This window comes from Heloderma suspectum, chromosome 2 (genome assembly GCF_057233095.1).
Source record: "Heloderma suspectum isolate Gila_16-S chromosome 2, 16-S_ref, whole genome shotgun sequence".
Classification (NCBI taxonomy): domain Eukaryota; kingdom Metazoa; phylum Chordata; class Lepidosauria; order Squamata; family Helodermatidae; genus Heloderma; species Heloderma suspectum.
In genome coordinates, this window is record NC_139459.1 from 246,919,636 (window position 1) to 246,931,975 (window position 12,340).

Below are 12,340 nucleotides of genomic sequence, written 5' to 3' on the forward strand. Positions count from 1 at the left end.
GTTAGCAACTAGATATGAGCAGCAGAGTACCTATGCCCTACGTTGGAACAGTTGGTCCCCGTTTGAAAGGGAATTACTGGCAGACCCCTGAACTTAAGGACTAGGGAGAGTCCCTCCCCTTTTCCCTTGGATCCTCTGGGCACAGCTGTTGTTTGCGTGCCAAACGGGCACTACGCCTCCTTTCTGCGCCCTCCATTTGGCGCCGCTCTCTGCGTCGGTGTCACGCGTCCACCAAATCTGCTCTCCATGCTCTGTCACTCCCAGGACTGCTATCTAAGCTAGGAATGCTGGTGGGAGGAATCTCCGTCAGCTGTTGGCCCTGGGAAAGAGGAGCACGCTCCTCTCACAGGAGCGACTGCTCTTCCTCAGAATCAGAACTACTCTGGGATTCTATGGGCTCAGTGTCCACCCTGACATCATCCCCACTCCCATGAGGCCCCCCCTCATGCTCCTCCCCTGGGGCCCCGGGTTTGTGGGGGTACAGCTGGTGGAAGCGCCTCAGCAGCAATGGAGCATGCACATTTTCCGCGGGTTCCTAGGATCGCTCATCAGGCCCGTACCCCTTCCATTCCACCAGATATTGCAAGTGGCCACGAGAAAGGCGGGAGTCCAGAATCTCCATGACCTCAAACTCCTCCTCCCCCTCCACCAGCACTGGCAGCGGGGGGGAGCCGACTGAGCGATGAGGGTCACCAGAAACCAGGGGGGACAGCAAGGACCGATGAAAAACAGGATGGATCTTCATGGAGGGGGGGAGAGCCAGGAGAAAAGCAACAGGGTTAATCTGGGCCATAATCTGGAAAGGCCCCATGTGGCAAGGCGCAAGCTTCCTTGCGGGCGAGTGAGAGGGGAGGTATTGGGTGGACAACCAAACCCAGTCCCCCGGTTGCAGAGACGGAGCCGGCTGGCGCCGCCGGTCTGCAGAGGCCTTGTAGGCTGTCTTGGCTTGCTTGAGGGAGTCCCATAAGAGGTGGTGTACCGCTCGCAACTCCTCTAAAAAGTCCTGGGCCGCTGGCACCGAAGAGGGAGCTAGGGTGGATGGGAAGGCCTTGGGGTGGTAACCAAAATTGGCAAAAAATGGAGTTTGGCGGGTGGAAGGATGGCAGGCATTGTTATAAGCAAATTCTGTGAGAGGCAGCAAGGAAAACCAGTCATCTTGCTGGTAATTGACATAACAGCACAGATATTGCTCCAGAGTCGCATTGGTGCGCTCGGTCTGACCATCTGTCTGTGGATGGTGGGCGGAGGAAAGACGGAGCGTCACATGGAGCAACGCAAGTAGCTCCCTCCATAAATGGGCAGTAAATTGGGCCCCCCTATCCGAAATGAGACCTTCGGGCCATCCGTGGAGGTGGAAAACATGCGCCATGAACAGCTCTGCCATCTCCCTGGCTGTGGGCAACCCAGAGCAGGGGATGAAATGGGCCATCTTAGAAAACAAATCCACCACCACCAGAATAGTGGTCTTACCGTGTGAGCGAGGCAAGTCAGTGATGAAGTCAAGGGAGAGAAGTTTCCAAGGTCCTGAGGGGGTAGGCAGGGGGTGAAGCAAGCCTGTGGGCTTGCCTGAGGGGGCCTTCGCCCGCTGGCAGGTTGGGCAGGAGGCGACATAGGACTTGACATCCTGACACACACGAGGCCACCAAAAATCCCTCGTCACTCCATGCAGGGTCTTGGCGAGGCCAAAATGCCCAGCTGTGGGAGAGTCGTGGCACTGATGGAGGACCTTCTCACGGAGGGGTCTAGAAGGCACATAGACCCGGCCGGAATGGTAAAGCAGGCCACCTCGCAAAGAGAAGGGGGTAGAGTGGGGGGGCAGAGGCTAGCCCCAATTCCTCCACCTTTGTGCGAACAAAAGCATCCTGAGCCTGTGCAGAGAGAAGGAGCTCCTCCCAAGAATGAGGCACCGCAGCTGCCGCCAGGCCTTGTGGGGGGGAAGAATCAGAGAGGGGGGGGATTTTCCTCACTCCCTGACTGGAGGTCAGGCTTACGAGAAAGAGCATCCGCTTGTAGGTTGTCTGAGGCTTTCACATGGCAAATCTTAAGGTGGAACTGAGAAAAAAAAAGCGACCACCTAATCTGCCACTGGTTTAAGGCACGGGCTGTCTGAAGATGTTCGAGGTTGCGATGGTCGGTTCTAACTTCGACTGGGTGCTGCGCCCCCTCCAGGAGATGATGCCAGGTCTCCAAAGCGGACTTGATGGCCAACAGTTCCTTCTCCCAGATGGTATAATTCCTCTCAGACATGGTCAGTTTCCTGGAGTGGTAGGCGCAGGGTTGCAGCCCACTGCCCTCCCAATCTGGCTGAAAGAGCACCGCCCCCACCGCGAAGTCAGAGGCATCGGTCTGCACTACAAAAGGCTTCCTCAGGTCGGGATGTAACAGGATCGGCTCAGAACTGAAAAGCTTCTTAAGTTCCTCAAAAGCCTGTTGGGCAGATGCCGTCCAATGAAAAGATTTCTTGCCCTTAAGGAGGTCCGTGAGAGAAGTCAGCCAAGCAAAACTGGGCAGGAACTTTCTATAAAAATTGGCAAAACCCAGAAAACGTTGCAAGTCCTTCTTGGTGGATGGAGCCTGCCAGGAGAGGACAGCCTGGGCCTTTGCAGGATCCATCCTGATACCGTCAGGTGAAATAATGTAGCCAAGAAAGTCCAAAGAGGTCAGGTCAAACGCACATTTCTCCAGCTTGGCATAAAGATGGTTCTCACGGAGGTGCTGGAGGATGGTGGAGACATGAAGCTGATGGGCGTGGGTGTCCTCAGAAAATATAAGTAAATCATTGAGATAAACAATGAGGAAAGTGTCCAAATAGTCCCGGAAGATGGCATTCATAAAACGTGAAAAAGTGGGGGGGGGGCGCGCAGGCAAGCCCAAAAGGCATTACTAGGTATTCATACGCTCCGTACCTGGTCCCAAAACTGGTCTTCCACTCATCCCCCTCCCGGATGCGAATGAGATTGTATGCGTTACGCAGGTCCAACTTTGTGAAAATCTTGGCTCGCCCCAGGCGCTCCAGCATCTCAGGTATGAGGGGGAGGGGGTACTTGTCAGGAATGGACACCAAATTTAGATTTCTGAAATCGTGCACCGGGCGGAGCTCTCCAGATTGTTTGGCCACAAAGAAACTAGGAGCGCAGGCAGGGGAGGAAGACGGGCGAATGGAACCGCGTTTGAGATTTTTGTCCAAAAACTCCCACAGAACTCGAAGTTCCGGCTCCGACATGGAATACAGCTGGCTAGCGGGGATGGTCGCCCCCGGAATGAGGTTAATGGCACAGTCAAAAGGGCGGTGGGGGGGAAGCCGGTCAGCCTCCTTCTTGTCAAACACATCCCGAAAAGCTGCATACTTCTCTGGGAGGATGACGGTAGCTGAAGGACTGCCAGAAGCAGACAAGGAGGGGGAGGAAAGGGTAAATGCCTGGGCTGGGACTGGCGCCTCCTCTGGGAGGCAATGCTCCCAGCAGTAGGGAGACGCAAACTCCACTTGCTGAAGCCCCCAAGAAATCTGAGGGTTGTGCTTAGAGAGCCAGGAAACACCCAGCACAACTGGGTATAAGGGAACCTTGGCTAAGTGAAACTGAATCTGCTCAACGTGGGACTGGGTGCGCAGAGTGAGCGGAACTGTAATACGGGTCACCGCGCCCAAAGAGAGAGGATGCCCATCAAGGGTCTCCACTGCCAAGTGGGCAGGAAGGGGCAGGGTAGGAATTTTGTGGAAGAGGTAGGGATGGGGGAGAATTTCTCCCCGAAACTTCGGGGAGCCGAGTGCCAACGCATTCGGTCCTCCGAAGGTTCGGGGAGAAATTCTCCCCCCGCCCCCCCCCCCGGGATGGGACTTACCTTTTATGAATGTTGCTCCCAGCGGCGGGTCCCGGTGGCGGTTCGGCAGGTCTTCGTCAGGGGCGGGGACAGCAGCCAGTCTTTTGACTGGCTGCCGCCGCCGCCATTACAAGAAAAGTTAAAAAAAAAAAAAAGCCCCTGTGATAGGCTACGTGACGAATAACATAGCCTATCACAGCTGACTTTGCAGATCTAGCCGTGATCGGCTACGTAAATCGTTACGTAGCCTATCATGGGGCTTTTTTTTTTTTTTTACTTTTCTTTTGAAGTTCGCGGCCGGGGAGACGGGGCGCTTCTCCCCGGTCTGAATTTCGGCCGGGCGAGGTGGGAAGCCTCCCCCCCGGCCTGAATTTCGACTGGGTGAGGCGGGAAGACACCCCCCCTCGCATGAACTTTGGGGGGAGAAGCGAAGCGCCTCCCCCCCACTGCAAAAAAAGCTGCGGGACAAGGTAAGTCCCTTTCGTACATCCCTAGGAAGAGGGCGAAGGTCTCATCCATGAAACTGGTCATAGCCCCCGAGTCCACTAAAGCTAGGGCCTCCACCCCACCCCACTGAGAGGAGCGGAGGTGAACATGCAACAGCAGATGGGAGGGTGGAGGGGTTGGGGAAGGCACCCACCCGGTGGGGAACTGACCCCCACACTGGAGGCCCCCAACAAGCTTGGGGGGCAGTCTAGTCAGGCCTGGGGACGAGGAGGAGGAGGAGGGGAAGGAGAGGAGGAGGAGGCAGCGGAGCTGTGGATTTAACTCGGCAGGTCTTGGCGAAATGCCCCAGCTTTCCACATCGAAAACATCGGCGCTCCTCTGGTGGCAGTGAGGCTTGGATAGCTCCCAGCTGTATCGGGGTCTCCTCCACCCCCACCGCTGGAGCGGGGGATGGGGGAGGAGGCAGGAAACGTGGGGGAATGGGAGGAGGGAAATCCCGGCCCCCGGTGCCCCGCCGGGTCTGCCGGCGCCCCTCCAGCCGAATATCTATCTGAAGGCAGGTCTGGATGAGGTCCTCCAAAGTAGGCGGGCTGGGCGTGCACGCCAACTCATCTAAGATCTCGTCGTTCAAACCATCCAAAAACTGAGCCACTAGTGCGGCATCATTCCACTGTAAATCCCGCATCAGCAAGCAAAAGGTTGTCACGTAGCTGGAAACTGAGTCCTTGCCCTGCTGGAGGCGGAGAATCTCCCGAGAAGCCATCTGTGTGTGCAGGGGGTCACCGAAAAAACGTGCCATGGCTGTCATGAAACCTTGATAGTCCCCGAGCAGGGGGTCATTAGCGAGCAGGAGCCCCGAAGCCCATTTATCTGCCATGCCTGACAGTAGGCTAATGATGAAACCCACACAAACCTGTTCCGTCTGGAAATCCTCAGGCCTAAGATGCATGTACAGCTCTGATTGGGCCCTGAAAATCTGAAAAAGTTCTTTCTCACCAGAAAACCTCTCTGGCAAAGCTACCGGGCACTTGCGGCGGGAGGGAATTGGAGGTGGAGGGGGTTGAAACACAGCCTGTAGATTCTGCATGGCAGCCGTCAGTTGAGCCATCTGATCACGGAGCATCTGGTTCTCTTGCGCTAGAGCTTGCACCGCTGGGTCCCCGGCACCCTTCATAAGGCAATAGGAGAAGAGAGAGGGAGAGAGAGAGGGAAAAAAAAGAGGAATGGGACCAAGCTGTCAAGGGCTCCTTGGAGGCCTCTTTCAGTCTAATCCAGTAGCCAAGTCCAGACACAGACAAAGGGATTATTTTCAAAGCTTTATTCCTCTTTTACAACTTAACAACTCTACTGTTAGCAACTAGATATGAGCAGCAGAGTACCTATGCCCTACGTTGGAAGAGTTGGTCCCTGTTTGAAAAGGAATTACTGGCAGACCCCTGAACTTAAGGACTAGGGAGAGTCCCTCCCCTTTTCCCTTGGATCCTCTGGGCGCAGCCATTGTTTGCGCGCCAACCGGGCACTATGCCTCCTTTCTGCGCCCTTCATTTGGCGCCGCTCTCTGCGTCAGCGTCGCGCATCCATCAAGTCTGCTTCCCGCGCTCTGTCAGTCCCAGGACTGCGATCTAAGCTAGGAATGCTGGTGGGAGGAATCTCTGTCAGCTGTTGGCCCTGGGAAAGAGGAGTGCGCTCCTCTCACAGGAGTGACTGCTCTTCCTCAAAATCAGAACTACTCTGGGATTCTATGGGCTCAGTGTCCACCCTGACATCTCTCCCTTCTTAAAAGTCTTTAAAACAGACATTGACTAGGCTTTCAAACAGAGGACCCTTCTCTGTAAAGTAGACCACTTGGCACCACGCTACAGACAGGGAGGAGGCCGTGGCACCCACACATTCCCTGTACTTTGTACTTAGGCCCCTGTTTTCCAAAATGCTTGCTGTGCTTCAGAGAAAAATGTAAATAATAGAAGGGTTAGGCACATAAAAGACGACGAATAGTACTGGAGCTTTGAGGCCCTAAATTCAATGCAAAACAAACAATAGTTTGTTTGCACATCTAGTTTGTGGTTAGACAAGTGGTTGAGCATTTGTGTGCCCTAAAGAGTAAATTAAGACCAGAATTAGACTGTTCAGAGGAATCTGAGCAAGACAGGCTGAATGCTCCTTCTCAGGGATCAGGAGGGCACAACTTGTGACACACTAAGCCAGGGAGGAGCAACTTGTAGTCCAAAACAACTGGAGGGCCACATCTCCTGGGATCCCTCACCATTGGCTGTGTTGGCTAGGGCTGAGGGAAACTGCAGGCCAAAACAACTTGTTAGCATGTTGTTTGCAGGGATGGACAGACTTAGCTTGCACCCAGCTGGTGCAGGCGCTTGCCGAGGCAGAGGTGCACTGCTGCCCGCCCACACTAGCTGGGCTGCACGAGCCCTGGGGGGCTCAGCAAGCAGTCCAGGAGCACCCTGCAGCTCCTAGCCTCCTACTCCTTGATGCGAGCAGCCATTTTCATGCAGGAGGGCGGCTCGCATCAAGGAGCAGGCAGCTGTGGGGGTGTCCCCACCCCCGCCACTGTAGCGGGGGGGGAGGAGAAGAGAGGAGATCCCTTCTTCTCCTCTCGTCCCTGCTACAGTGGCAGCAGCAGCAGGGGCAGGCTGGTCATTTTATGTAAGTCTCTTACACTTATGTAGAACAACCAGCCTGTCCCCGCTGCCATCGCTGTAGCAGAGGTGGGAGGAGGAGAGGAGCTCCATCCCCCCCCTCACGTCCCCGCTATCCCAGCAGCAGTGGCGACAGGGCGCTCGCTGAGGGAGCAGACGCCCACATGCTTGGACAACTCAGCACGTGCCGAGTCGGGCATGCGCTGAGGTCTGCAGACTAGCATCCAGGGGGCCAGGCCAAGGATTTCTCGCTAAGCTTCAAGCCTCAGCCAGATGCCCACATCATCTCTAGTTGCTTGTGACAGTGATTCTTTTGTTTAAACTGTATGAAAACTGGGGTTTTAAGTAGTCGGTGTGCTTTGCCTCCCGGAGGCCAGGTTCCATGCTGATGCTGAAATCGCTCAAAGCTTAGCCTCCTTAGGCAAGCTTCCTTCCTGCTGAAATCACTGGGCTCCTTGCAGTGGAGACTGGTGGTGGCTCCGATTTTGGTGGGGATGTGCGTCCATTCTGGGTTCCAACAGAACCAGTCAGAACTCTAAAGAAGCTAAGCAAGGTGCTGAACCCTATCCCCAAAATAGGCTCAGCACCTTGAACAGGTCCTTTAGAGTTCTGGCTGGTTCTTCTGACTGAAATACAGAATGAATCCACAGACCCACTGAAATCGGAGCCACCAGCCTCCACTGGCTCCTTGATCCCCAGAGCGAGATGCCATCACTTGGTTCTCTGGCTACAAGAGCATGGTTCCCTGCTGAAATCACTAGCGCTCCACCTCCTAGTGGCAAGTCTCCACACTGACATCAGTGTGCCATTTGCTTTGGGAACTGGTGCCAGGCGCAACTGATGGAATCCCCTTTACCACCTGGGCATTATCTCCACGGCAGTCCCCTGGAATCTTGGCTTTTCCCTGGGCTTCATTCAGGCAAGATTTATCAGGCTGATCTCCTGAGGAGAAAGGCAAACCGAGCATCCATTTACCCACGACAAACACAGACAGAGAGCCCCAGCAAGGGTACTGGATATTCTGGTTCTGCCCATCTCTCCCTCACAGCTTTTATCCACCAGGCAGACAGCAGCTTGGCTGGCTAGGTCTGTGTCTCTCGCAAAAGGACACATGCCCCATTTTTTAAAAGGGACTAGAGATGGCCAAACTCACCCACCGTTGCCCCATGTGCTGCTCACTGGACCCTGCCGGCCACCCAACCCTGGTCGCCGCACAGCGTGAGCCGCCAGATGGTCCACAGGCACCCGGCAAGCAGCGTCACACTTGCCCACAAGCCACCATTTTGTGGAAAACCTCAGGTAAGCTTTTTATGTAAATGGCCATTTTGTGCAAAATGGCGGCCGTAAATAGCACCATTTATACAAAACTGTAGGCGTAAATGGTCGAATTAGCGAACAAGAGTCCACCAGTCATGCATTATGGCCTGGCAATTCCTTGACAATTGCAGTCCCAGGCAGGCAGCAATACCACGTGGATTATCAAGTCCCTGATACATGCCTCGGGGTCTGCTTTCAACTGGCTGGGCCACAAATTAGACAGGCCTATTGTAGTAGACACTTCCCTTACTTAAAAGCAATATATTCATGAAATATTGTATGTGGTGCAGAAAACAGCAGTAATTAAAATTCTATATGAAGTTTTGAATGTATGTCACTGCCTGAGGCTTCTACGCCACTTAAACAAAGATACAGTCTTAATTATTTACTGTGGAGTAGCAATACGCATCCTTCATTTGCATATTATGCATCAGTGGACAACATGACCTGGTTCACATGTAACGACAAGCCTCCATGGGTTAATTCCCCCTCAGAGCTTGTCGTTGCATGCCAGCTGACTTTTTTAAAATGCAAGCTGCTGAGGCTTGTTGTTAAATGCGAACCTAGCCAGGGTGGGTTGTTGGGGCTGTTAACCACCCCAACAACCCACCCTGGCCAGGTTCACACATAATAACAAGCTGCAAGACTCCCCCCACCGTGGCTTGCATTTTCAAAATGTTGGCTGGTGTGCAGCAAAAGCCCTACAGGCAAATTAACTCACGGGGGCTTGTCGTAACTTGCGAACCACACGCCTCATCTTTGATTATAATTTTTTACCTAGTATGTAGGCTGTAGGAGAGTAACAAGAAGACTCCTTTGTCATACCCTTTATCAGAGTTCTGTTTGGATTAATTTTTATTTTATTTACTTGTGATATTTATAGCCCACTTTTTCTTCCAAGGAGCCCAAGACGGTATACGTGATCCTCCTCTTCTCCATTTTATCCTCACAACAACCCTGTGAGGTAGGTTAGGCTGAGAGTCAGTGACTGGCCAAAATTAACTCAGTGAGCTTCACAGCTGAGTGGGGACTAGAACCCGGATCTCCTGAGTCCCAGCCCAAAACTCTAACCACTACACTACACTGCCTTAGTAGTACAAATCAAATTCACTACTACTAGCAACAAATGTAATTGCTGGTTGACTGGAGTGAGGAGGCAACAGTCCAGAACAGCTTTTTAAAATGAAAAGCAATCAGGCTTGAGAACCTGACAGACTGGTAGTTCTTGGTTTCCAAGTATCCTTTTATATCCCAAGACTGGCTCTATCATTATGGGTATAATGCATGTTAAGTACTAAGCACTCCAGCACAGTAAGGTGTTATTTTTTACCTGTAGTGTATTGCCCCCCCTGGATTGCCAAATCACAAAGCGCCAGATTTCAGCTCCTAGGTGCTGGTCTTTCAGTTTCCAGTTATTGAAATGTTACAAGCAGCCAATTAGCTGCAGGGGTTTCTCCATAAGCCTCTTGTTAAATGAAGCTGCCAGTTGGCCTCCTCTTTGTGATATATAATACTACCATTCTATGACCATGCAGAACAATCGTAGAGTCCAATTGGCCCAAAAGGCCATCGAGTCTAACTGCCACAAGCCAGAAACATTTATCTACCAGCCCTATATACCAGCCAGACCACAAAATAGCACTAGAAGAGAGCACAGGTGTGCAGCAGAAGCTGCTTAAGGAATATATATTTCCAGATGGCTCAGGATGTAAGCCAAGTTACATGCTCTGGACAACATCCACCAAATTCCTACCCAATCTGACCAGGCAATGAACCTTTTCCTTGCCTCCAATTTTGGTGATCATTCAGACCATAATTGTGAGCCAAGGTGATCCACTGAGCTATCTCAGATGAACATTTATTGGGTGAAACGCCATGCCACACAGCATCTTGGCTCTTGTTCTGGTCTTCCCTAGGGATGGATGAATCCCTTACCTGACTCCATTCTGGGGCATCTACAGTGGGGGAAGGTGATCTGTCCCTCCCCCCAGAATCCTCCCCAGCTGGCTCCACTCCGCGGCGAGTCCACGGAGCCACCGGCCGGGGCTGCCCGCAGCCAGACCTCCATCTGCTGCCGGGCTGTCGCCGCAAATGGCGGCTGACGTAGCCAGCCGCCATTTGCATCCCTGCATTGCCATGATAGGTTACGTGTATATTTACGTAGCCTATCACGGCAAAGAGCAGAGATGCAAATGGCGGCCGCTATGCCATTTGCGTCCCTGCTCTTTTTGTGACTACGTAAATATTTACATAGCCTTTCACGGCTAAAGTAGCTAGAGAAATGGCAGCCGCAGACCAGGGCAGCCATTCGCAACCACAGACGAGGGCAGCTGATGGCCAACAAAAGGTAGGGTCTGTCCTGGGGTGGTTTCGCAGGGTGGCAGGGGGGGGATTGCTCCGTTCTGCCACGGACTCCAGGGGGCTGGATTCTAAAGAATCCAGCCTCACTGGAGTTCATGGCAGAATTCTCTAACATCCCTAGTCTTCCCTAGTGCTCCAGAGGAAGAGTGCAAGGAGCTCCCAAGGCCAAAGGCAAATGGCACCATGGCACTAGTGCAAGGGTAGACAACCTGGTGCCCTCCATATGTTTTTGACTCCAAGTCCTATTAGCTTTGGCCAGCATGACCAATGGCTGGGGAGTATGGAAATTGTAGTCCAAAACATATGGAGAGCACCAGTTTGCCTACCCCTGCACTGCGAGTCAGAACTGAGGAAGCAGGATAGAAACCACATGATATATTTTATAAATGTATCCGGCATAGTTCTTGAACCTTATGAGTCTTCTGGAACAGACCAGGCTACTCCGGCACTTTTAACAGTTAAAACCTTCTCCTAATTTCCCAATCGAACTTGTTAATCTTCAATTTGAATAGCCAACCATTTGAAGCACATGATTGGTGTAAATATATAATCTCATGTCATGCTTTTTGGATGACTTGGAGAAAAATAATTGTCTCTCTCACTGGATGAAAGATTCTGTTATGCCATTTTTTCTCTTTTGAAATATAAATCTAAAGCAAAAACATTAGGACAGCAGATTCCTCTCAGCAAAGAGATTTATAAGCAAGGAGTGCCTATGGGCACATCACGTCTTGGAAATAAACATTTATTTATTATTACAGAACCTCTTACAATATGAGATCATCTTGTAAGTCTTTGTGGCTGTGTCAGAAGTACTCGGCTTCATCTTGGCTCTGCAGAATTGGCACTACATAAAAGTAGAGATAGATGAATAGCTAGCTTCACTTCAGGCTTTTCTCATCCACTCACAAGAGAGAGAATATATCTTCTTATTAAAAGATAAAGCTGCACTGAAGCCAAGAGGAATTAAAATATTGGGCCACAGATCAGGAAAAACAAATATATATTAGATGGGTGATAAGAGCTGAATTAAGGTATTCTTTGTATAAGGTATTGTGACCGTGTTGGCACAGGTTCAAGTGGATTGTCAGAATTGCTTCGCAGGTTGGAAAGAAAAGGCAAAACAGAAGGTGTGTATTAGTCATGATTCCATTTTTCTTGCTTCTGCTGTAACAAAGTACACAGGATCCACAGGTCTCATCCATGGCAAGATCACTGAAATGAACATGTCACCTGGGTCTTACAGATCTCAGCATTAAGGATACTCCGATCCCATTTTGAAGCAAGAGGGCAAAAAAGCAAATTCATTCATGCCTTTTAGCTCTAGGCTTGTCATTACTACTCTTCCAGGATCTTCCTGTCCATCTTCTGGCTCTGGCTTTCAAATGTGAACCAGCTGTTCTTCTTTGACACTTATATTTTGTAAAAACAACAAAGAGTCCTGTGACCCCTTAAAGACTAACAGATTTATTCTGACATAAACTTTGACGGATTATAGTTCACTTCATCAGCTGCATGTAGTCTTAAGGAGAGTTTCAGGTTTTTTATACAGTATATATGGTGCAGGGGTGGAAGAACTGTAGGGGTTTTATACAGTACATATGGTGGTACATATGTATATATACATACATAGATTCTCCACTTAGATTCTGTTCCATTCCTTATTCTGCTTCATAGAATTACAGCTCTCTCTCTCTCTCTCTCTCTCTCTCTCTCTCTGGGGACTAAGATCATTCAGTTGT